Genomic DNA, 17360 nt, shown 5'->3' on the forward strand with positions numbered 1-17360 from the left:
GCAGAAATTCTCGAGGTAGGTTGCCGCCTCGAGGTCAAACCCATATGAGTAGGTTTTTAGAGCTTATCTTCTTTTTGGCAGGAGTCCTCGAGATCGGGTACCATCTCGGGGCTTGTAATGATGTTAAATGGCTCCTTAGAGCATGTTTTCTTCTTGGTGGAGATCCTCGAGATCGAGCACCATCTCGAGACCCGTAATGATATTAATGACTCCTTGGAGCATTTTTTCTTCTTGGAGGAGGTCCTCGAGATCGGGTACCATCTCGAGGCTAGTAATGATGTTAATGGCTCCTTAGAGCATGTTTTCTAATTGACAGAAGTCCTCGAGATCGAGTACCATCTCGAGGCTTGGTTGACGCGGGGGTCTCTGGCCCTAAAATGTCGTACGACGGCGTCGAGCGTATGACATGGTTATGAAATGATCGAGGCAATCTCGCCGGCACATCTTCCCAAAGCGATAAAGGCTTTAGCCAGTATTTTTAATTGGCCTTTGAGGCAGGCGGATAGTCGCCGCTTTTTCCATATGTAGGGTTGTCTTCGCCCTTTTGAAGGTTCTGCTATTTTTAAGTAGTTATCCTTTTTTGTAGAGTTCTCCTTTCCTACATTAGGTCCTCCATCATTTCAGTATTGACGCCCTTGCTCAAATTCCTGCTCCAATTCTCTAGTTTTACCACAGTCATGACTGCTACATCGGGGTCCGTTCGGAAAGGAGGAGAAAGTTCCACCTCCGATTTTCGCCTGGTTGGCAGAGCGTCGCGGATGCCAGGCGAGCCAGCCTCGGGGCATTTTGCTTCGAAGGGGGACTTCTTGTCAGAAAAGTCTCCCGATGTTTAGGGTCAACCGGAGCATACCTTGAAGTTTACTTCTTTGATAGGAGAGGGGCACCTTGAGTCGGTGAGGAAAGATTGTGGATGGGGGGGAAAAGGTAGTACTGTAGATACCTTCCCCGGAAGAGAGCATCATGGGCCATGCCAAGGGGTTTTTGAACGTGTACACGTATCCTTTCACGCTGGGCCCCCTTGATAGGGTTGTGCTCAACTTCTGTCGAAAGTATCAGGTTACTTTGGCGCAGATTCACCCGTCATTTTGGCGGTAGTATTGATGATGAGGTTCTTTGCGGAGAAGGCAGGGCTTGAATTCACGCTCAGTCATCTTATCAGGCTGTACCAACTTTTTTACCATCGAGGTCTGCTAACCTTACGATGCTGGTCTACCACACCTTTCGTTGTTGATGATGAAGAAGACGGAGTTCGGGAGTGGATGAGCCGATTCGTCCGAGTACGGACTGTTGATATTATCCCCATGGAGTTTCTGCCATTCCCTGAGGAATGGAATATTGCACGTAAGTGGTATACTCGTGCCTTCGTAGTTTTTTAATTATGGCGAAGGTGGGTTCCGTAAATGCGCCTTCCTTTCCTCTTCTGCAACAATTTCATGGATGTCGTGCGAGGTCCCTGATCTGCCGGATTGGGCTCAGGAGTTGGCGACCTACTCGACTTATGATAAGCGTAAGTGGCGAGCTTTGTCTAGGGACAGATGGGAAGCAAAACATCACGGTACGTGCTGTGCGATTTGCTTCCTCCCCCCTTTTTCATTTGGAAAGGCACTTTCTCTTTCTGCGTACTAACTCTGTTATTGTAGGCATCGGGGAGACTTTTGAGGCGAGACCGTGCCCTCTTGGAGAGGGAGAAGGATCGCCAGCTTCTGGGCAAAGAATGATAACAATAAGCAAGAAATGCCTTTGCAGGGCGACGGTGCTCAAAGCAAGACGAACCCATACCGGGGGCTCGGAGAGGATGTATCGACTGAGCCAGCTGCGGCCGCGATCTCTGGTTTTGGAAAGGCAGTTTCTCCTCCGCTGCCGTCTTCCTTTCCCGTCGAAGGTACTTCGAGGAACGAGGGTTATCTGCTGCCGGTTTTTTCTCCCATCGAAAGTACTTCGAGGGATACTCGAAACCCGAGATCGTATATGTCACACCTCCTTTTTACCTACACCCCCGTAAGGGTATAATAAGGGAGTTTTTCCAATTAAAGGACAATCGAAACGGGATTTATTATTAAAAGATTCAGAGTCGCCACTTGGGATAATTTTATGGTGTCCCAAGTCACCGGTTCAAATCCCGAATCGAGGAAAGATTGACTCTGTATTACAGTCCGCGAACCAGAAATCCGAGTAAGGAATTCTGTTAACCCGGGAGAAGGTGTTAGGCATTCTCGAGTTCCGTGGTTATAGCACGGTCGCTCAACTGTTGTAATTGGCCTATTATCTGATTTTATTACAAGTTTTAAACCTACATGCATGTTAACTTTAAACCGCTTTTAACCATTTTTTAAGAGAGATTGCAACATTATTTAAAATACGTCTTGAACCACATCACATAAATGCACCCGCAGCTCTCAGCATATTTTATCTAACATTGTTGAGATTTGGATTTGGGTCACATAAATGTGCACCCGAGTTTAGGAAAGTAAACTATTAAATAAACGCGCCTAAAGCAACTACGCGTTTGCAACTTTGCGAGGGCCATGGAATATTCGCTAAATGGCGTGCCTCGTGTTCTAAGAATTTTAAAAGAGATAATTAAGTGAGGCCACGCATTTGAGATTTTATTTGGCGCGACGCACCTCAATTCCATTTTAAAAGGTATTCAAACTAAAGTTTGGAAGTCCATAAACTATTTAGGTGATTGAATATGGCTCGCCTCAACGAGTTAATAGTCTAATTAATTAACACTAGATGTAATTAAAGGTTCTATTTAAACTAACTAGGATGGCTTATATGAGGGAAAACTAATTCATTACATAAAAAGGCTTGAGCTAATACAAGAAGACTGATGGTCCAACAAAGAAAAGGCCTGGATCTAGTTCAAAGGAAACTTTCAGAATTGGGCCCAAATTCGGAGCCCTGCAGCTGCTGAGCACAAGACTCAACATCGAATCCCTACAATGTATGAGCATGCTTGAAGTTGCAAATGAATTCAAAGGACCAACAACGAGACTAATACCTATGCACGCAAACTTTGGGAATCGTTTTTAACTTATCAATAGCCAATTAGATAACGTCCAATAATGATTTGATCTTGAAAACAAACGTGAGTTCCAATTATAATAACTAACAATAGGCAGTGGAATTTAACAAATTCAACCTCATAACAACACAACTAATCACATTACTCTTACGCAAAGGTTACAATATCTACTGATTTTTGGTCATTCAACATCTAACATCACCAATAGTCTTTACCAGCAAACAAATTACTAGCCCAGATTGCCTAAAAGGAAACTTCAAACAAACAACTGAAATTCAGAAAAAAGCAATACAGAATACTGCATATGCAAATACCTATTATGAATGTCCTTGAAAGTCCCTTTATACATATACACCAATTCAAACCCATGAAATCCAAGTAACTAAACCATAACTTGTTCCATGTTTCAAACCAAAGCTAATTCTAGAACAAAGAACTTAGCAGGTATACCCAACAATAAGATGATTACAAACCTAGTCATATTCTATTCAACCATAAATATTCTCGACCAAGCTATTTTTGAACTAAGTCATACATATATTGCATGAAACTGATGGAGACAGAAGTGAGAATTCAATAGCAACCATCATCCAATTTGTTCACATTTCAGATTCAAGCTTCAGACTACATTTAAGTGGTATCCATGGAATTGACAAATACCTGGAAATGAAAGGAAAAGGGAGGTAAGGTCAGCAGTAACAACAGCAGTAAGCAGCAGCAGAAATAAACCTCCCAGAACCAACTTTTAACCGAGAATTATTGTGCAGCAAACAAAACAAGCAACCAAAACTTCAAACCAAGCTTTTTAAACCATCAAACTCAAACCACTTCAGCTCCACTTAGGTCAGAAATCATTTTAGGAATTGAAATTGGATAAATCACAGGAAAAATCAATGAAACAGTAACTTTTCACTAAAAATTCCTAGCCGTCTTTGTTTTTTGAACTTTTATCTCTTCCTCTCCCTTTCAAATGCAAGAAAGCATGCCTTTATAGGCAAGGAAGTAGGGCAGCTTTCAGGTTTTAGTATTTACCCTCTTAGTCCCTTTCCAATTCTCTTTTTTGCTACTTAATCCTTAAACTTCTGACTTGCTTGCCAAGTAAGGCTTTTTTTTTAGCTTCTAGGAAGCTTCCTAGTCAGTTATCAAAAGATTCCCTACCCCTAATTTACAAATTAACCTCTAAGTCTTCTATTTTTACCCTCAACAACCAAACAGATCAGGCTTGACCCAAAACCTTTGGGCTCCAAACAGAGACGGGCTTCTAATGCCCCCAAGTCTACATTACCAAAGGCCCTAAAACTAATCACAAATCAGCCTAGTAATAAATTGAGCAAAGGCTGATAAAAGCCCCAAAATAATTAACGAGCCCGAATTAAACCCAACAGGAATCCAAAATCAAACAAAGACAAATTCCAATAAAGTACCAATCTAATTACATGATTGAAAAGCCTAAAAACCACTGATTTTAATTAGATTGAAACTAATTCGAATCACAAGAAAATGTGAAAACCAGAAAAAGAAAATAAACAAAGGGCAAGAGGAAAAGAAAGAAGGAAAGTACTGATGCAATCCGCCATGGATCGATGAAGACGATGAACTTGGCCAAATGCTCTTGGTCTGATCCGGGACGAACAAGTCTCGACACGAGCCAAAATCGTCGCTAATCGATTGTTCTAAGAAAGAACAATCGCTTAACGAAAGTTCTGAGTCAAGTCGAATCTTGAAACGTTATTTTCTTTCTGATTTTCAAATCTAGACTTGAAGTGAAGATTGGCGATTTTGGGGAAATTGGCACCAGATTAACGTTTGAAGGGGTATGGGGAGTAGATGGTGAGAGTTTTGGAGTGATTCGGAGCTTTCTTCCTTCGAAAATGGCGGAACTTAGGGTTACACTATGGTTGAGAGATGTAGAAGAGACGAGGAAGATGAGAGATGGGGAACTGAAGAGTCTCTGTATTTCAGACATTATTATGTGACAAAGGAGATAGTTCTAGAACCGTTGGATGATCTGCAATGAAAGGCTGAGATTGGATTGGAACTAAAAGCTTTAAACGCTGTCGTTTGGGCACTAAAAAGACCGACCAGATTGCACCCGGGCGGGTCTTGTTTGGTTTTGGGGGGGGGGGGAATCCGTTTGGCTTAAGATAGGTTAAAGACTTGGCCCCTAAAACAATTTCAACTTACTTTTCTTCTACTTTTTTTTTACTTTTACAAAAATTAAACTAAAATCCGTAAACTAAGTTATAAAACCAAATTAACTTATCAATCATACTAACTAATCCTAAATAATTACCACCATTAATAAATTAAAGAAAAACTTACTCAAAAATTTAAAGTTAAAATTAAAAGGTGCAAAATAACTATTTTTGTGATTTTCCTTTTTATAAAATAACTTGATTACTAATTAATTCTTAAAATGCAAAATTAACTCCTAAATGCACATGCAACACATTTTTTTGTATTTTCCATTAATTAAAATAAAATAAACAGGCACAGACAAATGCAAACAATTAACAGAAAATACCGCGAAAATCCATAAAATTGCAAATAATGAAAAGAGATTTATTTTGTTTTGAAATTATGGGATTAATTCATATAGGGCAAAAATCACGTGCTCACAGCTGCCCCTCTTTGCTCGGAAACACGAAGAGTTTTCGTGCAAAGATAAAGTGAGCGTTTACGAGCGATTTTTGCCCGTTTGAATACTCCGTGGGAAGCATTTTTGAAAGATTTGACCGCACCCTGCTCCCGAGGTTGCCTACATATCCTTGGCTATAAAGGAATCAGGTCAGTGTAGTTCGGGAAGTTTTGGTAGCTGGGACTACCATGAAGCTGTGATTTCACTGTTGCTGCTACTGCTTACTGAACCCCTTATTACACCATGACAGAATAAAAAGAAGCTAGACTAAATTATGATCTATGTATTACAAGAATCCTATCTATATCTTCAAACTTGATCTTGCAGTTCTTGTTGCTTTGTGTTCTCCCGGTGAAGTCCCTTTGTTGCCGACTTGAAATGTAATCTGAGATGCTTTCCCTTTTCTTCAGGTGGACGCCTGATTGCCAAAAACTTGAACTGTATTCCCTGCTCTCCAGGTGGGCGCCTGATTGCTGAACTTGAATTGTATTCCCGTGCTCTCCAGGTGGGCGCCTGACTGCTGAACTTGAATTGTATTCCCGTGCTCTCCAGGTGGGCGCCTGACTGCTGAACTTGAATTGTATTCCCGTGCTCTCCAGGTGGGCGCCTGATTGCTGAACTTGAACTGTATTCCCGTGCTCTCCAGGTGGGCGCCTGACTGCTGAACTTGGATTGTATTCCCGTTCGCTCCAGGTGGGCTCCTGATTGCTGAACTTGAATGGTATTCCCGTGCTCTCCAGGTGGGCGCCTGATTGCTGAACTTGAACTGTATTCCCGTGCTCTCCAGGTGGGCGCCTGATTGCTGAACTTGAACTGCTTCTCCCTGTTCTCCAAGTGGGTACCTGATTTCAACAAAAATAGACAAAACAAAGAAAATTTTCTGCCCCAGTTTGGTGGCTGGGCACATATGCGAGTGTTAGACTGAATAATGTTACCAAATATTCTAAGAATTTGAAAGCTAGATCCCATTATCCAGGAGAGTCCTGACAACTCCTAGTTAAACAACAGTTTTAATCTAAATTATATCTGTTAAAGGTATGACTTCCGCTAAATCTTGTTATCTAAGAAGGTCTTGAAACTACATCCCATTATCCAGGAGGGTCCTGAAAATCAAAAATCAAATCTTATCCTAAGTGTGACAATTTTACGGCTGAATTATACTACCATACAACAGAACTTACGCTACATCTTGTTATCTAATGGAAATCTTAAAGCTAGGTCCCATTATCTAGGAGGGTCCTAAAGACTTCTAATTGAATCCTATCTTAAACATGCAAACTTTGAAACCAACTTATATTCCTTGGGGTACATTTATGCTAGATTTTGTTACTTATGATTGTATCGATTTTTAAACTAGGTCCCATTTTCCAGGAGGGTCCTGAAAATCAAAAATCAAGTCTTATCTTAAGAGTGACAATTTTACGGCTGAATTATACTACCCTACAACAGAACTTACGCTACATCTTGTTATCTAATGGAAATCTTAAAGCTAGGTCCCATTATTCAGGAGGGTCCTGACAACTCCTAATTGAGTCCTATCTTAAGAACGAAAACTTTAAAACCAACTTATATTCCTTTGGGGTACATTTATGCTAGATCTTGCTACTCATAATTGTTTCGATTTTTTTAAATTAGGTCCCATTTTCCAGGAGGGTCCTGAAAATCAAAAATCAAGTCTTATCTTAAGAGTGACAATTTTACGGCTGAATTATACTACCCTACAACAGAACTTACGCTTCATCTTGTTATCTAATGGAAATCTTAAAGCTAGGTCCCATTATTCAGGAGGGTCCTGACAACTCCTAATTGAATCCTATCTCAAGAATGAAAACCTTGAAACCAACTTATATTCCTTTGGGGGTACATTTATGCTAGATCTTGCTACTCATGATTTTTTTTTGAATTTTAAACTAGGTCCCATTTTCCAGGAGGGTCCTGAAAACTCCTAATTGAATCCTATCTTAAACATGCAAACTTTAAAACCAACTTATATTCCTTGGGGTAAATTTATGCTTGATTTTGCTACTTATGATTGTTTCGATTTTTAAACTAGGTCCCATTTTCCAGTAGGGTCTTGAAAATTTACGGTCAAACCTGTCTGGTGCTTGCCTTTCCTTGCGGTGGGTTTCTCCGAAACAAACGAAATTTTCTGCCCCTGTTTCAAATCAAAGAAAAACTTGTCAATTTTAAAAATATGGTGGTTGGTTTGTGGTCTTGACTTTGAGGGCGATTTCTCCTTCGCTTCCCATGATCACTTTGATTTCCACTCGAAGACCTTGTTTGTTTATTGACTAACCACTTTCTCTGTCACCCCTATCACAGAAAATACCTATTCTCCATTCAGACCCAATATCCTCTATTTGTTGCATTGCTCATGAACTGGCATCTACCAAACCTTTGTGTCTCAAATGAATCCCAAAGCACGTCAATTGCCACCCACTCCGTGTGTATGCTGTTCTTTCTTGACTTAAACCACTGCCTTGGCCTTGAGGTCTGTTGCTCCTTCACTTGCCATGATAACTTTGATTTCTGCTTGGAAGACCTTTCTTGTCACTGGTTTCTTTGTCAATCTTATCGCAGAAAATATCTTTGATCCGTTCACCCAACACCCTCCATCTGTTGCATTGTCCATGAATTGATATATACCAAGCCTTTGTATTTCACATAGATCCCAAAGCATGTTGATTGTTACTAACTCAGTGCGCTTGTTGTTCTTTCCTCACTTATGACACTTTGATGTGCTAGCCAGATCCCGTTTTGTGCAATTGAAAAGCTGGTGGCAAACTTTGAAATCATTTCTCACTTGTTATGACCGAACAGACTCAGGAAGAGAAAGTAAACAAGACAAAAGGAACAGAGTAAAGGACAAAGGAAAGAGATGATTCCTAACAAGAAAACTACAAAGTAGAAACCTAACAGATGTGGATACCAACTCTAATGACCATGACATGCACCTGTGGCCTATTCTGTTAAGCAAGTCTGATGTTCAACTCTTGTTGTACCCTTATACCGTGAAACTGGGCTTCAATGCTCCGATTATCCAATCTGATTCATAATCCTTATTCGACTTGTAGTGCCCGAAGGGTTTTCACCATCAAGCCTCTCTCATTTGATTCTTTCCCTCAACTTACAGTCGCCTCAAGGTGCCCGCGAAGGTTTTCACCAATAAGACTCTCTCATTTTTTATTTCTCTCAGCTTTCAGCGCCTTACGGTGCCCGTGGGGTTTTCACCAATAAGACTCTCTCATTTTTCATTTTCCTTGTTTGGACCAGAGTGTTGCCCCTGATATGGATCACCTCTACTTGCTCGACTTGGCATTTCTCGAAGACTGATCGGAAGGTCTTTCTTTGGACCGTAATGTGGGCTTTTGTATGGGGTTAGAAAGAAAGGGTATCAAAAGGCTCAAAACAATTCAAATGAGTTCAAGGTTACAACTTTCGGAATTTTCTACATTTCTTACAACAATCACAACTTCTGCCCCAGTTTCTTTGCTTGGGGACTTTTGGATTTTTATTTTGATAGGGACCGAACCGTGAGGCTGCCTACGTATCCTTAAAAGGAATCAGGTCGAACGTAGTTCATGGCATAGGAATTGCTTTGTTTTGTTGTGATTTTCTCTTTTCTCTTTCTTTTCTTTCTCTTTTTCCTTTCTTCCTTTTTCTCTTTTTGTTGTTTTGTTGTTCTTTATTTTTTCTTTACTTTTCTACTTTTTTTTCTTTTCTTCTTCTTTTTCATCATTTTTCTTTTCTCTCTTTTACTTTACTTATCTTTTGCGCTTGCGTTTCTGAACTTTGCTACTGATTCCAAAAGAGGGGTATGAAAGAAAATAAATAAAGCTCAAAGGGTAAACAAAGGATAAAGTATTTAGATAGCAGAACAAAATGCCTTTGTCATTCCAATCTTCAAAACATGCCAAGTACAAACAACACAATTAAACAAACCAAGGAAAACATTCGTAACATCTTTTGATTGTACCAGATATCCACACATCCGCCTTCTACATTTGTCAATTTTAAAGCACCGTTGGACAACACTCTTCGCTACCACGAACGGCCCATGCCAATTTGGGGCAAACTTGCCGCTAGCTTCAACCTGATGCAGCATGATGCATTTCAATAGTGTTTCTTTATGTTCTATCTTCCCCAGTTTCACATCGTTCGGGCTTCAAATGATCTCAAAATGTCCACATCTATTCTTATTTCCCTCAAATGCCCATATCATCTTCAAAATTGTTTTAATGCTTCATGATTAACTAACTTTTGAGACCAGGCTGAGAATTACACATGCATGTCATGTCACTAGAACCAGCAGGAAAGGAACTAAAAAGGAGAAAAGAACTAAACAAAAAATGACTAGAAATAAAAGAAGATAAGAAATTGCATTAGACAGACAGTGAAATGGTTCGAACAACAAAACAAGCAAACTAAACTGGGGTCACAACCCTGGAACAAACCTAGACAACACCTAACGAGTTACTACGACTAAACAAACTAGGCAAAATGAAAGGATAGAAGGGTTTGAGTCACAAGACAATATCCGGATTACAACCCTGAAATAACCCAGAAAATAGAAATGATAACAAAATATACCACCAAAACTCCTCCTTGGCTAACCAAGAAAAGAGCGTCTTTCCAATTACCAAGCTCGGCATCTTAGCCACTGAATTCCACATCAATATTACCAAGACCATTACCAATTTCAATATTATCAACTTTAGTCAACACGTTCCCAAGAGAATTCGCATGATCCCTGTCACTGCCATTGATCACAATTGCACCTTCTTGAATCATTTTTTCTATTTCCCTTTTCAAAGCACGACAATTTTCAATGCTATGCCCTTGGACATTAGAGTGGTACATGCACCGTACAGTAGGATCAAAGCCTTTTGCATATGGGTTCGGAGTACAGCCGAGGAGCGGCTCAATCAGGCCAGAATGTTTTAACTTTTCAAACAAGTTTGTGTAGGATTCTTCGATGGGCGTGAAACTATTTCTTTTTTTAGTAGTCTTTTCATTTTATACTCTAGCCTCGGTTGGAACCTTTTGCGGGCAGGTGGTTGATATGCCTGAGGGGGTGGGTGAGACATTTGTGGAAATGGTGTGGGCCATCGCAGGCCTCGGGGATGTGGAGCATATGGTGGTATATTGTGGATGGGGTATCGGGGAAGTAATGTACAATTTTGGGGGTTCTGTGGAGAGAAGTAGTAGTGGGGAAGATTACAAGTATATGCACGGGTTTGATATTGAGGTAGAAAGCGTTTAGCAAGAACGACCACTGGACCCTGTCATCGGCGGGGCTCAGCAACACCTTTTCTATCAATGGGAGGGCTATCCCGAGCAACTTGTTCGTTCCATCTGAGCCAAAAATCCGTAAAACTTTCCTTGGGTTTCTTTTCCATCTGAGATAGGGAGGAGTGGTCTGGGATAATGCCTGATCTGTATTGAAAGTATCGAACAAAATCTTGAGCCAGGTCACCCAATGTAGGCCACTTACCTAACATCTTGATGATTATGCCATTCCAAAGCTGCCCCAGTCAAGCTCTTACTGAAATATGCCATCAACAGGTCATCTTTCTCTCTAACACTTCTCATTTCACTGCAATAGACCCTCAGGTGGACTACCGGATCTCCACACCCATCATACAAGTTAAATTTTGGCACTTTAAATCCCGCGGGCAGGCGAATGTCAGGGGACACAGACAGTTCTTTGTAAGTCATGCTACCCTGGTCTCCCATTCCTCGCTTGTTCTTTAAGGACTGTTCTATGCCTTTCAGCCTCCTGGGTATTCCATCTCGCCCTACTCTTCCTGTGAACTTTTCATTTTCAACATGAGGCTCATCCCGCGGGCCCTGTTTATATGGTAGGGAACCTTGTGGGCAACCTCTGAGGGGTAATATTGGGCATCATGAGCTTGGAGTGGGTATTCATTGTTGGGGATAGTGGATATGACAGGAGGGCAATTTTGGGGAAAGGTAATCGGAGGACGAGTGATGGAGCTACCAGGGTGGTTGGGAAAGCTGTGATAGGCGGGTGGATCTGGAGAGTATGGAGGATCATCTGGCACTATGACCGGAATATGTAAGGGCAGCATCTAGGAAGCTAGGTGGTGGCGGGGGTGGTGCCTTCCCAGTCATCCAAGCCTGATACATGTCCGCCATGTGTTGTCTTAACATCTTTACCTCTTCAACCAACCCATTGTCCTGTTCAACCAACTGCTTTCAGGCACCGGTATCAACCAACCCAGTTCTGTTATTGTCCGCCATTGCCTTTTATGTTGTGGAGAGGAGTTACTACTTTGAGAACCACAAACCAACCACCTTTCTGCTATGAAGCTATCAAAAGGAACAAAATGGGGTCATCCCGTTAGCGTTAGGGCATTAACAGCTAAAATATCACATTGCGTGCAATGCACCTAGTCACAGTTATCGGTTCTAGAATGACTTCGAGGGTCATAAGGTCACTTGGCATCATCCCAATTTGTCCATTTGAATCTTCTCTTTTCTTTTCTTTCCTCGCACCTCTTTGCTCGCTCATTTTCTTTCCCCTTTTTCTTTCTGATTATCGCTCTTTTTCTTCCTTCGCATTTCTCACATCCCATAATTTCACCCTCTTTTTTTCTTTTTTCTCTTTTTTTTCTTTTTCTCTTCTTTTAATAATTAAATAAAATGATTCAATCGAACCCTATGTAGGTTGCCTACGTATCATGACCCCGCATGAATCAGATCTTCGTGTAGTTCTGGAAGATCAGAAATAAAGGAAACAAACTGGCGTTCTCATTTTCTTTTACTTTTCCTTTCTTTTTTTTTTCTTTTTACCTTAATGACTACTCTGATAAGAAAAGAGAAACAAAAGAAGCAAATCCTTTTTTTTTGAATTTTCTAGACTGAATGTTCTATAACCTATTCTAAACTCAAGCTTAATGGATTTCTTTTTCCTTTTGAAACAAATTCTCTATTAAGGCAAAATCCCTGAGGAGAAAAATATTTTTTGACCTTTTTTTTTTAGGAAGGAAATCATGTTGTTTTCTTTTCTTCTATGTACAATGTCCTAAAGTTCTAATGAAAATAAAAGGATTTTTTTTTCATTTTTCATTAGTTTCCCAAAGAAGAACCTCAAAAGAAAATCTTTTTGGATTTTTGAAATTTATACCTTAAAGAAAACTCTTTAAAGAGGTACTAAAAGAAAATTCTCTCTTTTTTTGGAATTTTTAGTCTTAATATACTAAAGGAAATATAAAAGCAATTTTTATTTTGATATTAATTGCCTAAAGGAAAAACCACCTCAAAGGAATTTTTTTTCATTTTCTAGAATTAGTATTCTAAAGAAAACCTATAACGAAAATATAAAAACGCAAAATTTCTTTTTTTTTTTTTTTGGATTTTTGAATTGTAACACATTTCCAAATAAGAAATACAATAACAAAAGACTAGGCAAACTTAACTAGACTATTACAAACTCTAACATCACCTAAAAGACTGAATACTACTATACAGGACTAGAAAGTAAAATATGAATAATTGACTCAAAAACATAAAATGGCTTCTCGAGCAGCTCGTGAATGTAGTGATCCTGGGGTATCTGTCATGCTCAAACTCCGGTAAGTAAATCCACACTTGTATGAGAAAACTTAAACCAACACTATGTGAGACAATAACATTTCCTACTAGACACATGCAAAACATGGTTGCGACTATTTTTCTAAAATTAACCTATGTGGCTAAAAGTGCAAGATTTGGCTAAGACCCCGCAAAGCCAAGAACCTAAGGTTTACTAGGAAGACCGGACCCTATGTGGGTTGCCTACGTATCACGCCCCAAAAGACGAGAATCAGGTATGCGTAGTTTGGGCAGATTGGATACGGGCGAGAATTTAAAAAAAAAATAACTAATTTAGAGAAAATATTTTTTTTGTCTTTTTCTTGAAAATGATGAAACATGCAAAATCTTTTTGGATTTTCTTTTTCCCTTTTTTTATTTTTCTGATTTTCGGAAAATGATGAAAAAGTGCAAAATCTCTTTTTTTTTTGAATTTTCAAGCTCCTTTTTTCCTTAACAAAAATGTGACCGAAAACATAATTGGGCCCCACTCGCTTTATCTTTACACTTCACCCTCTCTTTTTTCTTTTCTTTTCTCATTGCTTTTTTTTTCATTTTTCATTTGCCCTCAGCCATCATTGGCCCGCCAAATGACCCTTTTCCCTTGAATAAATGCAACATGTAGCACATAGGATGCATCAAGATGGTCTGTTATTTTCGGTACACCTGTCCTAGACGGACCCAACCCCTGTGTTGAGTCCCCTAAGTCAAATGCACATGATGCAGATAAGCGTTCCTACTAGGGATCCGGCATGAGGCTGAGTTATTCTAGGTTTAAAACCTGGATGTATTGTTCTAGACCTGGCTTACCCGAGCGGACAACTCGAGCCGAGGGGGGCTGCATACCGGTAACCAAAAGATCATCCGGCTTTGCAACTTGTCCGAACCTCGTTCTATTTGGGATATGACACTAACAGAAAGAAGTCACGCCAGCGTGCACTCCTCAGGAGAGAGAAGAGAGGGGTTTCATAGCAGGTTATATATACAGTTCAGATAATATCAAAGCGGTAAAAAGCAACATTTAGCACATTAGGCCCAAACATGTAATAAAATCAGATAATAAATAAAGCCAAATACAACAATTATTCCAAGCTCGAATTCTGAACCCTGAACCAGAGATTCTGGGTTCTGTCCCCAGCAGAGTCGCCAGAGCTGTCACACCTCCTTTTTACCTACACCCCCGTAAGGGTATAATAAGGGAGTTTTTCCAATTAAAGGACAATCGAAACGGGATTTATTATTAAAAGATTCAGAGTCGCCACTTGGGATAATTTTATGGTGTCCCAAGTCACCGGTTCAAATCCCGAATCGAGGAAAGATTGACTCTCTATTACAGTCCGCGAACAAGAAATCCGAGTAAGGAATTCTGTTAACCTGGGAGAAGGTGTTAGGCATTCCCGAGTTCCGTGGTTCTAGCACGGTCGCTCAACTGTTATAATTGGCCTATTATCTGATTTTATTACAAGTTTTAAACCTACATGCATTTTAACGTTAAACCGCTTTTAACCATTTTTTAAGAGAGATTGCAACATTATTTAAAATACGTCTTGAACCACGTCGCATAAATGCACCCGCGGCTCTCGGCATATTTTATCTAACATTGTTGAGATTTGGATTTGGGTCACATAAATGTGCACCCGAGTTTAGGAAAGTAAACTATTAAATAAACGCGCCTAAAGCAACTACGTGTTTGCAACTTTGCGAGGGCCATGGAAAATTCGTTAAATGGCGCGCCTGGATTTCTAAGAATTTTAAACGAGATAATTAAGTGAGGGCCACGCATTTGAGATTTTATTTGGCGCGGCGCACCTCAATTCCATTTTAAAGGGTATTCAAACTAAAGTTCGGAAGGCCATAAACTATTTATGTGATTGAATATGGCTCGCCTCAACTAGTTAATAGTCTAATTAATTAACACTAGATGTAATTAAAGGTTCTATTTAAACTAACTAGGATGGCTTATATGAGGGAAAACTAATTCATTACATAAAAAGGCTTGAGCTAATACAAGAAAACTGATGGTCCAACAAAGAAAAGGCCTGGATCTCTTCAAAGGAAACTTTCAGAATTGGGCCTCACAATTGGGCCCAAGTTCGGAGCCCTGCAGCTGCTGAGCATAAGACTCAACATCGAATCCCTACAATGTATGAGCAAGCTTGAAGTTGCAAATGAATTCAAAGGGCCAACAACGAGACTAATACCTATGCACGCAAACTTTGGGAATCGTTTTTAACTTATCAATAGCCAATTAGATAACGTCCAATAATGATTTGATCTTGAAAACAAACGTGATTCCAAATTTAATAACTAACAATAGGCAGTGGAATTTAACAAATTCAACCTCATAACAACACAGCTAATCACATTAATCTTACGCAGAGGTTACAATATCTACTGATTTTTGGTCATTCAACATCTAACATCACCATTAGCCTTTACCAGCAAACAAATTACTAGCCCAGATTGCCTAAAAGGAAACTTCAAACAAATAACTGAAATTCAGAAAAAAGCAATACAGAATACTGCATATGCAAATACCTATTATGAATGTCCTTGAAAGTCCCTTTATACATATACACCAATTCAAACCCATGAAATCCAAGTAACTAAACCATAACTTGTTCCATGTTTCAAACCAAAGCTAATTCTAGAACAAAGAACTTAGCAGGTATACCCAACAATAAGATGATTACAAACCTAGTCATATTCTATTCAACCATAAATATTCTCGACCAACCTATTTTTGAACTAAGTCATACACATATTGCATGAAATTGAAAGAGACAGAAGTGAGAATTCAATAGCAACCATCATCCAATTTGTTCACATTTCAGATTCAAGCTTCAGACTACATTTAAGTGGTGTCCATGGAATTGACAAATACCTGGAAATGAAAGGAAAAGGGAGGTAAGGTCAGCAGTAACAACAGCAGTAAGCAGCGGCAGAAATAAACCTCCCAGAACCAACTTTTAACCAAGAATTATTGTGCAGCAAACAAAACAAGCAACCAAAACTTCAAACCAAGCTTTTTAAACCATCAAACTCAAACCACTTCAGCTCCACTTAGGTCAGAAATCATTTTAGGAATTGAAATTGGATAAATCACAGGAAAAATCAATGAAACAGTAACTTTTCACTAAAAATTCCTAGCCGTCTTTGTTTTCTGAACTTTTATCTCTTCCTCTCCCTTTCAAATGCAAGAAAGCATGCCTTTATAGGCAAGGAAGTAGGGCAGCTTTCAGGTTTTAGTATTTACCCTCTTAGTCCCTTTTCAATTCTCATTTTTGCTACTTAATACTTAAACTTCTGACTTGCTTGCCAAGTAAGGCTTTCTTTTTAGCTTCTAGGAAGCTTCCTAGACAGTTATCAAAAGATTCCCTACCCCCAATTTCCAAATTAACCTCTAAGTCTTCTGTTTTTACCCTCTACAACCAAACAGATCAGGCTTGACCCAAAACCTTTGGGCTCCAAACAGAGACGGGCTTCTAATGCCCCCAAGTCTACATTACCAAAGGCCCTAAAACTAATCACAAATCAGCCTGGTAATAAATTGAGCAAAGGCTGACAAAAGCCCCAAAATAATTAACGAGCCCGAATTAAACCCAACAGGAATCCAAAATCAAACAAAGACAAATTCCAATAAAGTACCAATCTAATTACATGATTGAAAAGCCTAAAAACCACTGATTTTAATTAGATTGAAACTAATTCGAATCACAAGAAAATGTGAAAACCAGAAAAAGAAAATAAACAAAGGGCAAGAGGAAAAGAAAGAAGGAAAGTACTGATGCAATCCGCCATGGATCGATGAAGACGATGAACTTGGCCAAATGCTCTTGGTCTGATCCGGGACGAACAAGTCTCGACACGAGCCAAAATCGTCGTTAATCGATTGTTCTAAGCAAGAACAATCGCTTAACAAAAGTTCTGAGTCAAGTCGAGTCTTGAATGTTATTTTCTTTCTGATTTTCAAATCTAGACTTGAAGTGAAGATTGGCGATTTTGGGGAAATTGGCACCAGATTAACGTTTGAAGGGGTATGGGGAGTAGATGGTGAGAGTTTTGGAGTGATTCGGAGCTTTCTTCCTTCGAAAATGG

This window comes from Nicotiana attenuata, unplaced genomic scaffold (assembly GCF_001879085.1).
Source record: "Nicotiana attenuata strain UT unplaced genomic scaffold, NIATTr2, whole genome shotgun sequence".
NCBI lineage: Eukaryota > Viridiplantae > Streptophyta > Magnoliopsida > Solanales > Solanaceae > Nicotiana > Nicotiana attenuata.